Source organism: Brachyistius frenatus, unplaced genomic scaffold (genome assembly GCF_029030835.1).
Source record: "Brachyistius frenatus isolate BFR_SWC_R1_liver_20210118 unplaced genomic scaffold, ASM2903083v1 Contig_38, whole genome shotgun sequence".
NCBI classification, from domain to species: Eukaryota; Metazoa; Chordata; class Actinopteri; family Embiotocidae; genus Brachyistius; species Brachyistius frenatus.
This window is the reverse complement of record NW_027210637.1, coordinates 2,280,764-2,294,645: the sequence shown is the minus strand read 5'-3', so window position 1 is coordinate 2,294,645 and position 13,882 is coordinate 2,280,764. Positions and strand designations below refer to the sequence as shown.

At 40.9% G+C, this 13,882-nt stretch overlaps 1 protein-coding gene across 4 annotated transcripts in view; it reads right to left on the bottom strand.

The window, feature by feature from the left end:
* The window catches only part of lingo2 (leucine rich repeat and Ig domain containing 2), a 199,768-nt gene that overhangs the window by 91,651 nt on the left and 94,235 nt on the right, over positions 1–13,882 (bottom strand). The window contains exon 1 of one of the 4 annotated variants that reach the window (XM_069701792.1): positions 2,223–2,387. The exons of the other annotated variants lie outside the window; for them this stretch is intronic. The gene's annotated coding sequence lies outside the window, so the exon portion shown is untranslated. Of the gene's footprint in view, positions 1–2,222; positions 2,388–13,882 lie in introns of those variants that run through there. 4 annotated transcript variants of the gene reach the window in all.

The window sequence follows — 13,882 nt, the reverse complement described above, 5'->3', positions numbered from 1 at the left end:
GGTTAGCACTAACATCTATTCGGGAGTTTAATGCAAACATTTGAACTCTACAATAAGGCGCGATTGTTTTGTGAAAGCTCATGCCGCAGCTGACCCGGACGTTGATGAGGGAGTAAACATTCATTATGTCCTGCGTGTCTTCGGCTGAGAATAGCTGATCGGCGGGACAGATGCTTAATTTCCTGTGTTTGCTGTCAGACCATTACCACTCCGTCAGAGGTCTATTCACCAGACTTTGACTTGCCATTGTGCCTGGGTCTAAGCTAAGTATCTACCGCAGTGCTTTTGGTTCCACTAGAGGTTGTATTTCCTTGGCAATGCCAGAAAGCTGCGGCTACTGGTTGGTGGCCATTTCTTGGTTTAGCCTCGACGCTGTGCTGTTGCTGTTCGTAACAGATTACGAATGCATGAATTATTTAATTAATTATCATCTGTGGCTTCATGCTTTTAACTGATATATTGTTGTGCTGCTGGCTACTCAGTTTGCCATTTGAGACACTGAATCTCTGTTTTTATTGACCAACGCTGTATGAATCTGCATTGGTATTATTGAAAAAAATAAAATCATGCAGCAGTTGAGCTCATTTCTTGTGGTGTTGTCTGCCAAGTGCTCGACTCGTTGGTAATGCCCAAAGTGATGACTACAAGACTCCTCTTAGTTTTTAGCATATATTTTCCCCTGTGTTTTGAATTTGTTTTGGGGGGTTTTCTATTAGCTTACACATGCTTTTACCTAATCACAAGAGAATACTTGTTTTATGGTTGTTCATATGCTAACAGAATTCATGTTTGCATTACTACTTCTAGCTAAATTGGTGAGCTTTAAAGGAGGAGAGGAGGCCTAGCTCACAACAAAAAAAAAAGCATGTGTTTCTGTACAATAGCTGCATTTCAGGTGTAAAATATTTCTCGTATCAAAATAATGTCAGCATCTCATCTCATATTCACCCGAGGGTATTTAGTTGCATCTCGGAGAGAAAGGGCTCGCTAGCCTTCAAGGCAAATTGCAACAAGCTCGTTGTGTATTCAGGGTGGTATATCGCAGGGGCTCTGTTGTTTTGGGGGGTCCTAATGTGCGCCGTTCTAATACTTAAGAAGGGAGCAGTGATTTTGTTTTCAGGGATTAGCTCTCTCGGCAGAATCCTCGTTGCTTCTCAGATTAATTGAGAGCTCCCTCAAACAGCAGAGGCTTTTTCTGCCAAACATAACTGTTGAACCGTTTGATAGAAAAGGTCAATTCCTTGAATTAAGTGCCTCTGACTGAGCCGAGGTTTCTTCCACTGCCGACATACAGTAGGTGACAGTGATGTCAATCTTTTCCGTCTCCCTCTTTTCTGGTCTTTGCTGACAACAATGCAGAGTATGGATTTTTATTATTTGATTATTAATTTATGAATTTATGACTACAGGGGTTAAAAACGTAATATTAATGTAAAACAAAAAAAGTCAAACCCAAAATCGATTATATGTTCTTGACTAACGAGTTGACGTGGTGACTATAAATCACAATTTACCTTCGGCTAACTCTCCAGATCAAATTATATTCCATTTTTATCCAGTTAATGGACTTTTTTTGGTGGTTATTTTCATTATCAGTCATTTTTCCACCATCATTCACTGACTTTGAAATGTTGTCCACTTCTCAACGGTTTTATATCCCCCACCAGGCTGGGCGTGGCCCTCTCCAGTTCTCACTCGATGATGAAAGCTAACTGCAATCTAAAAGGCAAAAAAAAAAAAAATCACTGTTTTAAGAAACGGATGTAAATGTTCCGATTGTCTATCGACCTGCGTATTCATTGTGGCTTCTTGTAGTATTTTAACAAACAAGGACTAGACTGCTCAAGAAGTCTTGTGCAGCTTTCCTGGCCTACACCATGCTCTGTGCAAACAAACTGCCCTCTGGGTAAACCTCCTCACATCAATCTTTGATGGGTAGTTTCAAGAATTTGTGGGATTTTTTTTTTTTTTTTTACAGGGCTGTTATCTACCACCTGGCATCACTGGTAGCAATGTGTCAACACAATTAATCCGAGGTGTTACCAATCTAAAAAAAAATGAGCTCTTTCATAAAAGATCATCGGTGTGGGTGTTCAAAAAAAGTAAAATAAAGAAATGAAACCTTCAAGCTGAAGCAACACACATTTTCTGCTTCCTCCTCAGCAGATGACTGGCAGCCATAAAAATAAACAACAAACTACTGTGTATAAGCAAAAGAGTACCTTGTAGAACTAAAATATCAAGGTCATTTTCATTTATAGTTTGTTCCTTTTTCTTATTTTTTTTCCTCTCCATATAATTCCAATTTCCTGCTGCATGAGAGTGCATTTCTACATATCTTCTGTATTTATGTATTTACACACACACACACACACACGAACACAGATTGCATTTTGTGTCTGTGCGCATTCATTTTGACAGTGGGCTCCTTGAGGGCCTTTGCATCGAGTGGAACCATTTTGACTGGCCTTGGCCCTCAGCGTGACTCCTGAGAGAAAGAGAAAGAGCAGAGCAGCTGCTTTTGTGGCGAAGGAAACTACACCACCACATGCTCCCTATCCTTTCCTCTTAGCCGGCTCAGTGGCCCATACCACGCCTTAATGAGATGCGGCAACACACACAGACACATGTAGCATGTCTACTCTAATTACACTGGAAAGCTCCATCGTCTCCTGCACCCCCGGTGGCATCATGAAATTCACTCCAAAGAGTTTTCCTTTTTTCTTCATTCTATTTTTTTTATTTTTTTATTTATTTATTTTGTAAAACAAGTTCTGTCATGTACAATGGCAGTTCTAACAGAGAGGATACTAGCAGCACCGCAGCACATGGCAGGAACAGTGGTTAAAGGAGCGACGTTTGGTGCGCCAGGTTACGGTTGTGCTAAACAAAATATGCCCCGATAGACGGCTACGCGTTGTGCGTCTCTTCATCTGAATCTCACACGGTGGTAGTTTGAGTCCGATGCTTTCACCGTAGGAGACTGGATTCATTTGCAGCATCATAAAGTTTACAAGTAAGCAAGGAGTCGTGTGGAATAGTGTTTTAAAGCTCAGACATTTAATGTAACAAATATCTACATCCCGTTTATATCCCATTGGCCCCCAACGCCTAAAACTGCTTCACAGAAAACGACGGTATACGGCTAATACGACTGATCCTCTTGAATGGTAGATTAACTGCTGTCTGCGTTGACTCATGTAAAACTATAAGATGCATCATGATCGCCTTTCAGTAACCTCCTTTTATCATGGCTTCGCCTTCACTTCTCTGGGCTGCCACAGTGTGGCTTGGGTGGCGATAATGCAGGTAGGTAAGCCTGTGTTGTACGGCACCTCTATTATGCCGGGTTAATTATTATAGATTAGTTCTGTGTTTAGTTATTCTCGATTAAATTACAGATGCATAAAAAATAATCAATACAGTAATTACCCAAATGTACACGTTATGGCACAATTAAGCTTTAATAACATAAATTGAGAAATGTTAATTCGATCTACAATTTCTGGTTCCATTTCATTTGTCTGTCTTTGACATGATTTCATTACCAAACTTGTAATTTTTTTTTTTTTTTTAAAGGAATTCATCATCTAACATTTAGCTGTCTTCTAATTAAGAGTAAAAGTCTCAGTTACTTGAACCAGATAAGTCGAGTTGTGAGATGGAAAATAAGTAGAAAAACAATTGCGTAGAAAGGTATGCTAATTAGGCTGCTACATGTTACTGCAGTTTCCATGGTGTTGCATTTCAAACATGCAATGTTGTGTTTCATCCTTTATTTTTCTGCCCTGTGCTTATTATGTTGCATAATGTGCATTATTTCTTGTGGTATGCTGCAACGTCTCATTATACTGTATGGGAGACTGATGTTATTGGTTACATCCTGGTGCGTTGGCTTTTCTGTAGCCGCTCCAAGACGTTCTTTAGTGGTAAAAGGCTTTAAAAGTGGATTCTAAGCAAGTCGATTTTCAAAGTGAATAAAATGTATAAATGATGAGGGATGACATAAAAAAAAAAAAAAAAAAAAAAAAAAAGGCTTATTTGATTCTTTAGCTTTAGATCTGCTTTGGGAAATGGTCACATGCAATGTGGAGAATAGATAATGTGTCAGAAAACTCAACTGCATGAGCAAAATCACTGCCATGTTCAATTCATTAACTTCTTTTAAATCACTTCTTAAAACCCATTTTTATAGAATTTTTTTGAAGTGATGTCGTTATTTTGTTCCCCTGTTTTTGTTTGTTTATTTTATTCATTTATTTATTGTTTGTTTTTTTATTCCATTTGCTCGTTTTGGTTATTTGTTTGGTTTTGTCGTATTCATTACCTTTACGGTATGGTCTTTTTTTGCCTCCTGTTTTTTTTTTTTTTTTTTTAAACGTTTACCGGTATTGACATTATGCATGCTTTGCTTCTCTGTAGAGCACTTTGTAAACTCTGTTTTTAAAGGTGCTGTATAAATAAAGTTATTATTATTATTTAAATTTGTGGCAGTGACAGCTCGAACACAGACGAGTGATTGAACAGTCAACAATTTGATGGGCAGAAAGAGCAGCGCGTTGCAAAACAATAGCATCCAGTGTCATTTTATGAGCACTTCAAACCAAGCTATAAATAGACCGCCAGGTACACTGCAGCCAAAGCACCTCTACTCCCCCCTTCAGGAAAGCTCTCTACGTTTGTTCCACCCTCCAGCGACTGTAAACCATTCCGACCATCTTCTCCTGCTGGGCAATTGTCATTTTGCGGGCTTCTTTTTCTCCTAAGATTACCGCTGATGTGAAAGGACGCATGTCCTTTTGATGTCTACCTCCTCCCCCCCCCCCCTACCCCCCCCCCCCGCTTGCTGACGTAGATATTGGTGATTAAATGATGTAGGGCATGAATTAGTGAGGGATAAATATGGGCCTTTATGAAGTACCGATCATCGTTCGGCACTAGCACACGGACAGCTTGGCAGGTGCAGCCATAGTCCTCTCACCGCCTCCCCTTGAGCTATCCATAGTGGTGACTATGAAATATGGACAGCAGCAAATTGAGATTCATCAGGCACGCCTGCCTTGCTCACTGAAATCTATATTCAATTTTGGAGCATCTGTCATGGCAGTGGCAGGCTGAGGCATGCTGGGATTGAGAATCACTTAAGTGTCCTGAAATTGTATGTAGTGGGAAAAAAAAAGCTCTCTGTCTGTGTATTTGTCTGCCAATCCGCTGCCTCTCTTTCTTTCTTTGTGTCTGCAGGTAAATGAATGTAAGTGAATTCTCCGCCTGCATTGCAATGCTTGTTTTCCTTCCAGATGGAATGAATGTTACTGTTCACAAGTGCATTTCAACCTGCAATTTTCCAGCTAATACCAAAGCAAGGTTTAGATTTAATTATTTAGTAAGACAATCAGTGCAATTCTTCGTTATTTATTAGCTTTAAGGAACTGCGTTACCATCGGGAATGAATTCTGACATCATCTGTAAACATCTGATAATGCAGCACGTGACACTGTGATCTCAATCAGTGACAGTCTGCAGATACAAGACGCACATTAAGCTCAAGTAGCGTCAGTGCAGCTGGCCAAGGGACACTGAAAATTGAACGGTTTGTCAATACAGTACAAGTACAGGTTATAATATGTTATTTATTCATAAATCAATCCTCCCATGTTTTAATTGTTAAAATTATATTAAGTAACACATTTTTCTTTGTTTTGGTCAATCCAATCATGTTCCATCACGTGACAACGAGAAAACACAGACAGGACTTCAGGAAGTATGAAATCCTTGATTCTATGGCAACGGGCTGACTCGATTTCCATTTTTCTCATGCCTATAAGAGTTTATGGTTTAGAGGAAGCAATTGGCTAATTATCTACAGAGGGAAGAAGCAGAGTGGGTCCGTAGAGTGGGTCAAAGTGAGCTAAGACTTCTCATTACAGACCATTAGACTGAGATTCTGTCAGTGCAGGCGCACAAGGTAACTCTCAGTGTCTACCTCAAGGACACTCGTGCGAGATTGAACCGACAGCTTTTTGGCTGAGGACCTGCGCGCTCTTTAATACCTGGCTCCCCTCGATTCCACAGACTCCTTGTTTTGATGATTCAGTGAATAGGAAAGCTGGTGGAAGCTGGTGTTGTGCTCCTCCGATGACCTTATGTGCTCGATCCAACACATCAAACTCTTAAGCTCGCTTCCCGCATGAGACTGTCATTTGCAATGTTATGACCCTGACGCGAGCTGTCAAGTCTGAAGGGGTTAGACAACACACTTTAAGCATAAAAAGGCGGGTTCAAAGGACGCATAGTACAAAGAGTCTAAATATAAAAAGAAATCCTGATACTGTCGAGTCTGCAACACGCATGGAATGAATCTTTAATTCCGTTTTTCCCCTCTTACAATACAGTCCAACCGTGCAGCGGGCATACAAAGTACTGATGTTACACACTAACAGAATGTCCTCAAGTCACAATATGTTTGGTCTCCACTAAGAAATAAATAGTTATGGCAGGCCCTATTAGCAATATGAATGAAACCAAACACGCATAACGGCATACGAGTTATTCAAAATAATAGAACACGCAGGTTTATGTCTGCTGAGGCGATTCAGTGGGTGAGGCCCTCCATCTGTTATTGTTTAAATGTGAAATGGCTTCCATCTTTAAGGCCTGTCATCAGTCTGTCAGTAGCCACAGAGAATGCATAATAGCACCAGTAACGCTCTTTATTAGTCCATGGTGAACAATGAGCCGTGTCAGCTGACAGAGGGAGACCCCCACCCCCCCCACACACGCACACACACACACACACACACACACACACACACACACACACACACACACACACACACACACACACACACACACACACACACCTCATTCCCAAACAGTGGAATCCGAGGAAGTGACAATCAATAGAAATGCTTCATTTGGTTTATGTATAGCGCTGAGCAGAAATAGACTGCCCTTTCTCTGTTATTTCAGCACATTTCCACCAAGAGAAGTGCCGCTCAGGGAGACTTTCAGGCTCTTTATTTAGGCCAAATGATAAAAAAAAAAAAAAAAAAAAAAAAAAAAAAAATGAATCTGTTTTTACACCCCATTCTTCAAACAAAACAAGGTTAATACTCAAGACAAACGATAAGCATGTTTTTACATTTCATGCTTCAAAAACCGTGATGCGCAGGTTTGCACAAAACTGTAATTGCAGCGTGTCGATGGAAAAAGACGAGCGCGCAATGACAGATGTTACACTGATGTTTGTTTTTCTGCCAACAGCTCATTCTAACAAACGACACAACTGCAAAGTACAGGGGGTCTTATCAGTGCCAGGCAACGTCATGCCACATCCAATCTCAGAAAACACCTTGTACACTCTGTCACTCATCTCATCATCAAAGCTGCCGGCGGTACGCTGCTCAAATATATGACCACGGAAAAACAAGGCAAGATGACAGAATGCGATAAATGCAATAAGAGACAATTAAAAATAAAGTATTGATCAAATCTTGTCCTTAACAGAACACGCTGTTGTGTTCAATTGACAATTCATTGAGAACACATTTACACCGATAGTTTCTGCACTGTTCCTCCATATTGTACATTTACATCTAACTGTTAACCATCAAATTATAACTCAATAGCTTTTTATGGCTGTGTGATTCGTTCATTTATTTCCATTAAGCACTAAGTTCCCATGTTTTCCTCAACAATATTATTATGGTAAAATCCCCCAAATAAATTGTTTGAAAAAAACAAAACGTTTTTTATCGGAAAAAGTGTTAAGGGTATAAATATAACATTTTGTTTTTAACAACACAATGAACAGTATAGTTTTGGCTAACCTGTTATTTGTTTTAGTTCGACCTCACTAAACATACAAAATTGCGTCCATTTGGTTTCTTCACAGTCACGGTAACATGACCCTGCTGCAGCTGCATTAAAAGGTTTAGCTCGGAGCAGACAATTCTTTAATATCGGAGTGTGTTGATAAAATGTTTTAAAACCTCTGCAAATGAGGATGCAACTGCGGCTGGTGCTGATGATGTGTTTGTGTCAATCATGAATCAAATTATTTAATAGCAGAACCAAAACATGACACAGAATTAGCATGCTTCGTACAACACCTATGTGGCAATAATAAAGACCATGTTAATGCGATTCGTGATTACAGTTCCGACTAATTGCCGTTTTATCGATGTTATAGTGGGCCAGGTGCATAAGACAAGACAGTACAGAGAAATATTAATGAACTATTTCAAATAAATACGTTGTTCTGACTTATATAAACTATTGCAATAATGTCGCGTAATGACAGAATCATATGTGACACTCTGAAAAGGTTGCAAGTAAGATGATTTTAACATAATGCCTTGCAGTTGGGTCACGAGCAACGTCGGGTGCATCGTGTTTGAAACACGACCCGTGCATTTGTGGTCTAATAACAAAAACCACAACTTTTCTACGCGCGTATATCAGGCTTCTGTCTCTGTCTCATACGCACCATCCATAACCCATAATCCTCTGCTTGTTGACAGGTTCATGGTGGCAGATTGTACCTGTGGTCATTTTTGAAATCACAGTGTGTGTCCTATCTGTCTATGTAGAGATTATTTCAGCATCAGTGTGTTAAAGGCAATCAAACCGCCATTTATGAATGCTGAAGAAATCAATTTCTTGACTGTTCCGCTTGTTAAGGTATGGGATAGGTCAAAGAATGTGTCTGAAGCGCTTATCCCCTGAGGGGAGGGAAGACATTGTGTTTTTTGAGTGGTGTCTTTGTGATTCAGTGGATTAAAAACAGCCGTGCCTCATTCTGTATGCATGCAGGGTATCAGCTAAATCTGGAGGTATTTTTTTGTTATGACTTATTCATGTCCTGAGTGACTTTGTGGGGATACAATATTTACAAGCTACTGTGTTACATGAAGTGTTGATCTTTCAAATGATTTGCTACAGTGCTCGAGGCATTGCCTAAATTTGCGGGAACAGGCGAGTTAATCAAGGCCACATGTTTTGACGTGGCTCCTTTCCGAAAAGAGCAACAGCTAACACTAAAAAAGCTTTTTTTTCCCCCCCGACGATAGGAGTGACCACTTCATGATGAGGAGTGACTTTCAAGACAGCTGATTTGATCTGTCTGTGCTTCCAAAATGTTTTTTTTAATAGTAATGAAATATCATTAAACTACATCAGGTCGCTTACTTAAAATTTGGGCTAAATCTATTGAGAGCTGCTGTCTACAACCTCTTCCACTGCTATGCTATGACTGTAAATGGAAGCAAAACATTATGCCACTATCTCTTTACTGCTCTCCTCTTGCTCAAATGACTGCTCCGGGATCAGTGCGGTCCCTAAGCGGAAGGGAGCTGAAAAAGGTCACAACGGGGGAATGCGAGAATAGCGCAAGCCAAAGAAGCTGCATTTCTCCATTCAGCGGTCTGCTAAGAGATTGAGTTACAAGGGTACATTACTGTCTCCCTGGTCGCTGGGTTTATGTCCCCATATCTGGCACAGAATGGCTTTTTTTTGGTTTCAATACGAGCAAGTATTTTGTCTCCAAGAACACAACACACAAATGTGATTTACCAGATATGTGGTATGTTTTATAAACTATACAACTGCCTGGATTTCTGCGCCTTTCTCTGTCTGCTATGGAGACAATTACAGAAGGGCAGGTGTAAGCAGGAAACACTTTCTTCTGTAGTGCACAGTCATCTCACGGCCGTAGATCCCAATCCAAAGCAAAAACTCCCTCTGTGTTTTCATTAGTCTGCATTAAATAAGCCACTTAGAGGGCTTTCTCTGCTGTCAACAAACTAATGGAGAGTCAGTACCTTTGTAACGTGATCTAAAAACTGCAAGCAACACCACTCGGTTATCTGTAAAGGTGCAAGTGCTTGATTTGGAGGCACTGTCTTCTCAAAATGGAATAATCCACGTATGCATTTTTCTGTGCAAACACAGGGCTTTGTGTCGGAGCCACAGTTCAGGATTTAGGACCAACGTCATTAGGCTGATGATCAGCTGATTTGCCTGAGCCACATCACACAGGCATTTACATAACAGACTGGTCTATTTAAACATCTGGGTTCACACACTTATCTGCCAATTGCTTTCTTTCATAATTTTGCTAAAAAAAATTTTTTTTTAAAAATCAGCAGATTACATATACAGTAACTCTAGTTTCACGATAAAACACTAAAATGTTACATTAGTTTCAACCGTTTTTTCTGGCTTGACCATTGTGACATCTTCCAGATAGTTTGCTGCAATAAACGGAGTCATTCAGTCAAAGTCTGCTGTATTTCTGTTTACCAACTGACCCACTCTCCAGTCCAGTAGGTGGCAGTAATGCTCCTATTAGCTGGTTGCCAACCTCTAACAAAATCCAAAGAAGTCCGCTGTTTTTGTCACAATAATGTATGTAAAACTTATCATAAAGCAATTTATTTGAGCTTCCTATAATATCCTAACATGGCTGTGAATTATTAGTTTTGTATTATAACAATTGCAGTACTCCACAGTATTACCCATAATACAGATTTACCCTCAAAATGCTGACACGTATCTTAATAAGAAGGCTTCATCCAGACAGGTCCATAAGCGTGACAGAAGATTTCAGTATAATGGCGATCAAGCATGACAACGTTCATAATAATCACAGTTAAGTCACATTTCTCTACACGCACAGTCTGCCAAGTGAAAAACTGTAAATGTAAATATGTTATTGATAAGCATGATTTGTAGAATAAATTGAAGACCAACACGTTTTTCTTATAGTAGATTATCCTATTTTTACAATGACGTCGAGGTGAAAACAATGCTTCCGTTTAATTTCCCTCCTGTTGCCAAAGTGGTATTATTTGGTAGCAAATGGTGTCGTAGGGTTAATGTTGAATTAATAAGCAGAGTCATTTTAAGCTTCTGTCTCACAATGGAAAGAGTGAGAAGTAATAAAAGATTAAAATCATATTCCATTGCACTTAAGTGAGATGAGATGCCCAGGTACACAGCAAGGAGAGTGTATCTGCGCACCGCAGTGCCTGAAGTCAGGCAGCTGGTTAATTGGCTCAGCGTTCTCCGGAGCACTAAGTGGTAAGTGCACTGTTGATGTCAGTCTGGATCGCTATAAAGGTACACGTGAGCGTGAAGAAATGAGACCAGCTTAACAAGAGGGATGAATGTGCAATTCGGAGTAGCCAAATTAGAACATATGAAACAAGTACTTTTAAGACATGGTACAAAGAGAATAGGACCGCACAGTGTGCAGGGGGCGATGCACAGTACACGATGGCCTGTGTATACAAGTCAAGTGCAGCGGAATAGTCATTACAGTGCATACGATTTGTTGGTAGAGTAAACTATTGAAGACGTATGGATTCCCAAAAAAGATCATGTCCCGTTCATGGATTGTACATTGCTTTGCTACTTGGTAACGATGCAAGCGCACCAATTACAGGACTGTGCGCTGGCAGCAACGGGAGACTCGTTTATTATCTGCAGAATGATCCTGACAATGCACGACAGAGGCAGCTACTCTTCAGCACATCCCCATGAGATGCTATACGTACGCCAGCAAGTGCTGCACTCGGGCCCAACTGCATCACTTATCGTGATACCTGTCGATAGACGGAGGGGAGGCGCACAAAGTCCAATACCACACTGCAAGACGTATAGTGCAAAGTGCTCGGCCATTTTTTTTTTTTTTGACCGGGTAAAACAAAGAAGAGAGTATAGACAGGATCTCACGTTAAAATGTAAAGCATTCATGGTAAGCAGGCAGTTATTTGAGAAGTATACTTAAGTATATACAGTACACTTCTTCACTGCACAACCTCATTTGGACCAAAAAGGGCCATTTAGAACGACTGTACTTGTATCGATTGGAAGTAACTCCTGTGCTCATGGACTGCCTGAGACACACAGAGAGCACAGATCCGGACCCTCCAGGTCACAAAGTCTGGAGACTCCCGGACATTAGAGAGTGGCTCCTCAATTAAACACTCAGGAAAACCACATGCTTTACAAACTAAGAGTCTAAAGGTCCCGACATACGTCTCTCCTTTCAATGCGGGGCCTAACACACACACAGCAGATAAATCACACAAGATCGGGTGACCTACCTGTTTCCCCCGATAGTTTGACCTCGCTAACCAGCTACTCTTCTCCGACAGCTGCAAAATGTTACACCGTGCTAACTGTGCTCTCCAGGAGCCGCGGCAACCGCTCCACACTGTGGAGCTTCTTAACCCCTAAGCTTTCACTAAACTGCCAAATAGGCGTCCCTGGAAATGGAGAGTGTCACAATTTAAACCAAAACAGGAACAAATTTGTACAAGCCCATAAACTAATCCAACATGCTTTGTATCTTATTACGCAGCTCCTCAGGATTGAGGAGATGTTTTTTTTCTTTTCTTTTTCCCATGCAGCACATTGAGAGAGAATCAATTTGTCAGCGAGCAACAGAGAAGGGAGGGGGTATTATGGGGTGGGAGGGGGGTGAGGGTTGAGTGTTGCACTTTGGGTATCAGGTGTCTCCTGCACTTTTCCAGGGAGATGGTGATGCCAGTGTGTGGGGCCTGCGTGCAAATTAAATGGAGAGACAGAAAAATGCATTATTGATCAGGGTGATGCCAAAGTGTCTCGCTCACAGCACGGGATCAGGTTTAGGGACTGGGTAATTAATCCACAGGCCTGAATAAAAGCAGAGGAACTGATCTGCACCCCTCCCTCCCCCCCCCTCCCACCCTATCTCTCTGCCTCTCTCTGTGTTCAAATGTCTACTTCGCTCAATGCTGAGAAAAATAGGTCGCCGGCTCGTAGGCAAAACCGGTGCACGGCACCACTGGGATAGATGGAGCACATGAAACGCACACACGCCGTTTCCTACACACAAACAAACACGCATACAGAAACGCGCGCACACGCACACACACACACGGAGGGAGGCTGAGACAGAGAACACCCTGGGCGTTTTTCTTTTCCGCCATGCTAAGCAGAGCAGGTGTCAGTTTAAGTCTTCTTAATCATGTACTGTAATTACACACTGTAGCATGTTCATACTGCTGTCAGATACTTTCCATATATTAACAAAGAACCGTTTTACTTCGCCTGAACACTGAATGTTGTTACTTCAGTTTTGCTAATGTGTAAAGCTGCTCTCAGGACAACAACGATCATTCTCAATATTTTTTGTTTTTGTTTTTTATATCACTTCAAGGAAATGACCCCTCAAAATGCTCGTAGTGACAAACCCACAGACAAACACCAGCTGACTCTGAAGTTCCTCTCAACGCCGTTTTACCATCTTTCAGCTCAATGTTTTGGTTTCACCATCGGCTACTTTGATGTTTCTATTCACTCTTGCTGTTGTCGTCGGTGCCGTTTCAAGCAGACCAAACAGGCAGCTTCCTTCAGCAAAAAAGTTAAAACGCAACTGTACGAATCCTCCCAGGATCAGACATCACTCAGACAAAGTTAGTGACCAACAGGTGAAGTGGGGAGTTTACTGTAAGAATGGGGGTTTGGTGGCGAGAAAAAGAGGAGAGTAATTATTGTATTACCATCAAGGGGACGGAGGCACGACTTCAAATGAATGTTTATCCATATTTGCCGACTGTATTCATGCAACGGTTTCCAAACACGTTCTCATTTCTAAAAGATTTTAAAAGCTGTTAATATGTCAGTGCTGTAAGTGTAAGTACAAGTATCCAATAGTAGTGCAATAAAGAAGCACATTTTTTTATTTTATTTTTTGCAACTGATTGAACAGAAAAAAGACCTGGTTCGACTTTGTCATTCGTACAAATTTTAGAAAGCCAACGTTTGACATTTAAATTCAGCATTTGTCTGCAAGTTTTGGCGTGAAGAGGTAAAAAAAATAGATCAAGTGGTG